We start from the raw sequence: 5,401 nt of genomic DNA on the forward strand, positions 1-5,401 counted from the left end.
CCCACCTAGAGCAGAGGCAAACAGAGCAAATGGGAGGAGTGGACGGACGGTGGGGGAGGGGCAGGGGCAGCTCACGGAGGTCTGCTGTGAATGATGACGATCTGAGGCTTGAAAAACCATAATCCTGGGGCGCCTGGGTGGCTCAGTCGGTTAAGCGTCCGACTTCAGCTCGGGTCACGATCTCGCGGTCCGCGAGTTCGAGCCCCGCGTCGGGCTCTGGGCTGATGGCTCAGAGCCTGGAGCCTGCTTCCGATTCTGTGTCTCTCTCTCTCTCTGCCCCTCCCCCGTTCATGCTCTGTCTCTGTCTCAAAAATAAATAAACGTTTAAAAACAATTAAAAAAAAAAAGAAAAACCATAATCCTAAATCAATTCATAAAACAAAAAATGTCATCAGGGTGTCTTAACCTGAAGTTTGCAGATAACTGTAAAAAAAAAAGTCTATAAATACCCTTAAATTTTACGTAAAACTCTCCATGTGCAACAGTATAATTTGTGGAGGGAAGTCAGGCTTGGCTTTTTAACATTTTTAAAAGATCCTCACAGCCCCGAATACTTGAGACACATCGGACGGGATGTAAGAGAGTCCGAAAGAAGTAAAACCTCAGTCTGCAGAAGCAGTTTCCTCCCTCGGCAAAACAAAGTTAAGAATCTGAAAACCAGATAGACTGACGTTCACATCTTAGACCCAAGTGAACTCTGTTACTCATTGACTGTGTGACTTCAACCAATTTCTCGACTTCTCTGTTTCCTTTACTGTGATAACACCTGCTTAGATTTTGCAGAGGGCGCAGGGAGGGCCAGGATTAAAGTGAAATCATATAAACAAATGTCTAGAACCTTCGTAGGCGATCCAATATCACAGCTAACTATTTTTGCTATTCTTATTACTGATATGCTGGGGGGGCGGCGGTGCCCAGGGGACAGAGAGATTTTCTGAGTGGTTCTTTCGGCGACACTATCTAGAGGAAAAACGGCGTCTGGCAGGAGGCCTCCGGCTCCGCGTATTCTGGCGGTGTTGTTCTTGGCTGTTCCTGGCTGGTGTCTGTCTTTACCTTGAACTGCCCTAAGATTAGAATTTCTTGGAAACAGTGGCTTTATTCATCTGTGTCCCTTCACAATGCTGGGCTGCTTCCCTCATGAACGGCGAGCCACCCCTCCCGCTGCCGCTCAGAGGACTGGAATCAACCTCTGTGATGCTTTTATTAAAGGCATTACCTCCAGCCTCCTGAAGGGTGATGGCAGAGAGGCCCCCACATCCAGGACATACTGCTGGGCACACCACCTGCTCCCGGTAGCCTGGGGCAGGGACCTGCACGGGCTCCGCACGGGCTGAGTGGTCAGAAGGGCGGACATCTGAGTAAGAAACGTCGGAGCTCCCCAGGAAACCAATGAACCAGCCACCCGGTTCCGTGTGACTCATCGCGGGGTTAAGGTAGATTCTTCGGCTAAGTAACTTTTGTGGCGAGGCTCTGAGCTCGGGCTTCTGAAGCTAGAGACTTCCCCTTCACTCTCAGAGCAAACGCCGTCTCCTTCCCGAAGCCTCACCTGCTTCCCCAGACCCAGGTAGACCCCCTTCTTCTGCAGAAGGACACGAGAACACAGCCGTCACAGCCACCTTCCCTAGTGGCTTCTTCAGGTGTCTCTTTTGCCTTCGGCTGTGGTTTCCATGAGCCCAGCCCCGTGTCTTCCTGGACGCCTTATCTTCAAAGTCTAGCATCATTCTGACTCAGAATAAGGGCCCTGAAAATGGTGAATGGAGAGACAGAGGCAGCGAAGAAGGAAAGGAGGGAGGGAGGGAGGGAGAGAGAGAGGGAGGGCGAAAGGGGGCCAGGAGGAGGGATGGGGAGGGGGACTCTGTCCTGGTTCTGGAGTGAGAAAGTCATGATTCTCTTTCCACGCCCACAGCTTACTTCACGAACCACCTTCCAACAAGCTGTGGAACTTCTGGGAGGCCTCCCTTCCCGATCTGTCAAAGGGGAGTATGTGCTTGTCCTGCCGGACTGTTTGGGGGAACGGATAGGATCAGTACATGGAAAAGAAAACAGACAGGATGGAGGGAATTAGGAAAACAGCTTCCGGCCTCACCTTCAAAAATTCTATTGTTTGCCGGGCTTTAACCCCAAGGGGTTGATTGAGGCAGAATGTCTCCAGACCAATCTCCACTGATTTGCATTGAACATCGGTAGGCTGATGCCGCCCCCCCCCCTCCCCCGCCCCCAGGATGTCCCTTCATCTGGTTGTGCTGTCACTGCCCTTCTTCAGATCCCACTATGTCTCTATCCCTCTACTGTGGGTTCCCAGGCGGGCTGTGTCTGGGAACTTCTGTCCCCTCCTGGCTTCTGTCCCCAGGACTGCTTCTGTTCACCTGTTCCCTCCTGGCCACCCTCCATGGGGTTTCTGGAGTAGACTTCCTGGAACCCACGTATCACCCTCGTGCTTACAAACACCCCCCAGCTCACCAGCGTGGTCATACATACAAGCTCCCTGGCACAGTCCTCAGCATCCTTCTGGACCTGGTTTCTGTAGTGTGTGATTCTCCCATCATTCTCTCCTGTCACCACCACGCCAATCCTGGGCCCCCTGGAATCACCACTCTGCTTCCCGTCTCCCTGACTTGTGTGACTTGGGCTGTGGCTTTGTTGGGACCCCTTCTCTGCATGCTTCACTCATCAGTGCACCAGGAAAACTCCCACCCTCTTTTAAGACTTGTTTCAAAGCGCTGTTTCTCTTGGAAATCTCCTGGTTTCTTCCCTGACAGAATTCACTGCTCTGTGCAGGAGATCCGGGAACACCTCTGTGTTACGTTGTACGCATGGCTGTCTTAGCTGGACCTCCTCGCTTTGCAATTATTTCCTGATGTGTCTGCCCCCCAGGAGCCCAGGCAGCCCTCCAGGATAAGGCTTGGGGCTTTTTCTTGGATGAATTCCCACTAACCTGCCGAGTGAGTACATGAATAAATGAATGTACCTGGAATGCACCCATCCATCCTTTCTGAAGACGACCGGGATGTCCCTCCCTCGAGAGGGGTCACTGGCTAGCATGCGAATCAGGGACTGGTAGCCTGTTCATTTCACTGGCCTGCCTCTCCACCTTCCCATGAGTGCAGTCTTGCTCTTTCAGCCCCGAGTAGATGCTCTCGGTCCGCACCTCCTTGCCCATAGTCTCAGCCCCTGCCACTCACCGCTAGACTGCACGGTTTTTGCGAGCAGGGTCGTGGCTAACTCGCTCATTCTCTGCTCACTCCTGCACCCCGACCCAGTGTCCAGCCCGGCTCTCACAGCCACACTGCTCTTCCCTCTCAAACTGTCCTCAAACCCTTCCTCACAGTGTCTTCAGGGAGAAACCGAGCAGACTCCTAGGACCCCGGAGTATGGAAAGGCACACTTGGCCGGCAGGAATCGTGTTTGCTCGCCCCTCCTCCCCACACGCCATAAAGGGACCCCATAAATATTCAGACACCTCGGGTTTCTCTTGCTCACCCCACCCCCCCGCTCACAGCAGGTGACCTGTCAGCAATGCTGTCAAATTTTCCGCCTTTCTTCTCTTTTTCATTTTCTTCTTCCTTTTCTAAATGCAGTCACTGCAATCAATTAAACTTTCATGGTCCCATTTCCTTCTTTGCCACTGCAGAACCTTGACATATTTCCTCAAGGAACTACTTTCAAAATCATAATTGAAACACAATAACGTATAATAGAAACGGGAGGAAGAGAGTAATAGATTTAGCTCTCATTTCTGGTGGCAGACATGTTAATTACATTTTCTATTTCCTCTCATTAGCATGGCGCATGTTGTCTCCAACAGGCCGGGCCAGCCTGCTTCTCTCTCTCTTTCTCCCCCTGGCTGAGCCCCGCCCGCTCTCACTCGGTGACCCCGAAGGCAAACTTGAGAGTACAAACCTGACCACGTCACTCTTTGTGGTTTGAAACCCATCAGGGCTCAGCACCCCGCACAGGTCATCTCCATGGTGGGGATCCCAAGGTCTAATGCGTCATCGTCCTATTTCAGGGGCCAGATACAGTGACTCAGTGTAGTGTCCCAAAGGCACCTGGCCTGCCCTTGCTCGGAGCTTTCCATGGGCAGCTCCTCTGCCTTTTCCAGAAACGATTTTCCCCTTGAGCATTTTAGGAAGACCACTGCCCGTCTACCTCCTCCCCCTCCCTGTCCACCGGGGCCGCTGACATGGCCAACATTCCATCTCATTCTGGCATCACCAGCCTCTCCTGGTTGCCCTCTGTCTATGAAGGCAGGGATAATAGCTTTCTCCTCTGTGTTCCTGGAGCCACTGAGCTTAGCTCTGCCATGACCCTTATGACACCGCATTGTAATTGTGTTTTCACTTTCTGTCCTCTGTCTCCTGCCTTCCCCACCCAACAGTGCCCGGACCAGCACAGTAAATGACCAGTGACTTCGGGACAGGTTGTTTGTTCACTTATTTCTGACTTCTCAGTGTGTCCCCCAGTGGCTGGGGACGAGAGTAAGTGCTCATGGGAATACCCAAAAACGTACACTGAATAAAAAAAAAAAAATCACTCTCTTTTGTTTATAAACAAAGGTACACAAAACACGGGGATGAAGAAGCCATAATGAAGGCATTAGTAAGAGCAACTAATATATTTCCAACTTAAAAGGAGAAGGAATTGACATCTCCAGAAGTTTCTGAACTGAGTAGTGTGGGGATTATGACTTGGGCCCCAAGAGAGAACTAGACGGCCAGACCTCCTGCATGGAGACCCTTTAGTGGAGGAGGAGGGAGAGAAGAGTCCTTACCTGATTGCCTAAATATTCCCCCTGCCTTGCAGAGCCAGATTGGAGCCTGAGATTAAAGGAACCATGCAAAAATGTGCACCTGTACACATACTCACTGAAATATTCTCCTACATTTGGATTCCAGTAGAAAAATCTAATAAAAACTGACTGCATACACACACACACACACACACACGCACACACGCACACAAACAAAATGACTGCATTTAAAGCCCCGTGTCATATGGCTTGTTTTTACTTCACGTTTACCCCTCATGAGCTCACCCAGCAGCAGCCAAGAGGGCAACACGGCTTTGAGACCTTGGGCTGACTCAAAACGACTACCAAGGTTGTAGAAGATAGGGCCATGAGACAAGTAAACAGCAGCCTGCCTTTTTTTCTTTTTTTTTAAATGTTAATAGTTTTTTCATCAAGGATTTTTGTTTCCTTATTTATTAAAGTTTATTTTTGACAGAGAGACAGAGAGAGACAGAGCACAAGCGGGGGTGGGGCAGAGAGAGAGGGAGACACAGAATTCGAAGCAGGCTCCGGGCTCGGAGCTGTGAGCACAGAGCCCGACGTGGGGCTCCAACCCACCAACCCTGCGATCACGAACTGAGCTGAAAGTAGGATGCGTAACCAACTGAGCCT

General features: G+C 51.0%; 1 long non-coding RNA gene across 2 annotated transcripts; it reads right to left on the reverse strand.

Annotated features, from left to right (window-relative positions):
• Positions 1-417: 417 nt before the first annotated feature.
• On the reverse strand, positions 418-4,394 carry LOC132689208 (uncharacterized). Of its 2 annotated transcripts, none has more exons than XR_009614913.3 (3): positions 4,184-4,394; positions 3,901-4,000; positions 418-2,001 (listed from the first exon to the last, which is right to left on the reverse strand). It is a non-coding gene; the product is annotated as an uncharacterized LOC132689208 (long non-coding RNA). The 2 variants fall into 2 exon arrangements; XR_014137360.1 differs by having other exon boundaries at positions 418-1,741; positions 1,912-2,001; positions 3,901-4,394.
• Positions 4,395-5,401: the final 1,007 nt, after the last annotated feature.

The sequence above is a fragment of the Panthera onca genome, chromosome A3, assembly GCF_046562875.1.
Source record: "Panthera onca isolate mPanOnc1 chromosome A3, mPanOnc1 haplotype 2, whole genome shotgun sequence".
Lineage (NCBI taxonomy): Eukaryota > Metazoa > Chordata > Mammalia > Carnivora > Felidae > Panthera > Panthera onca.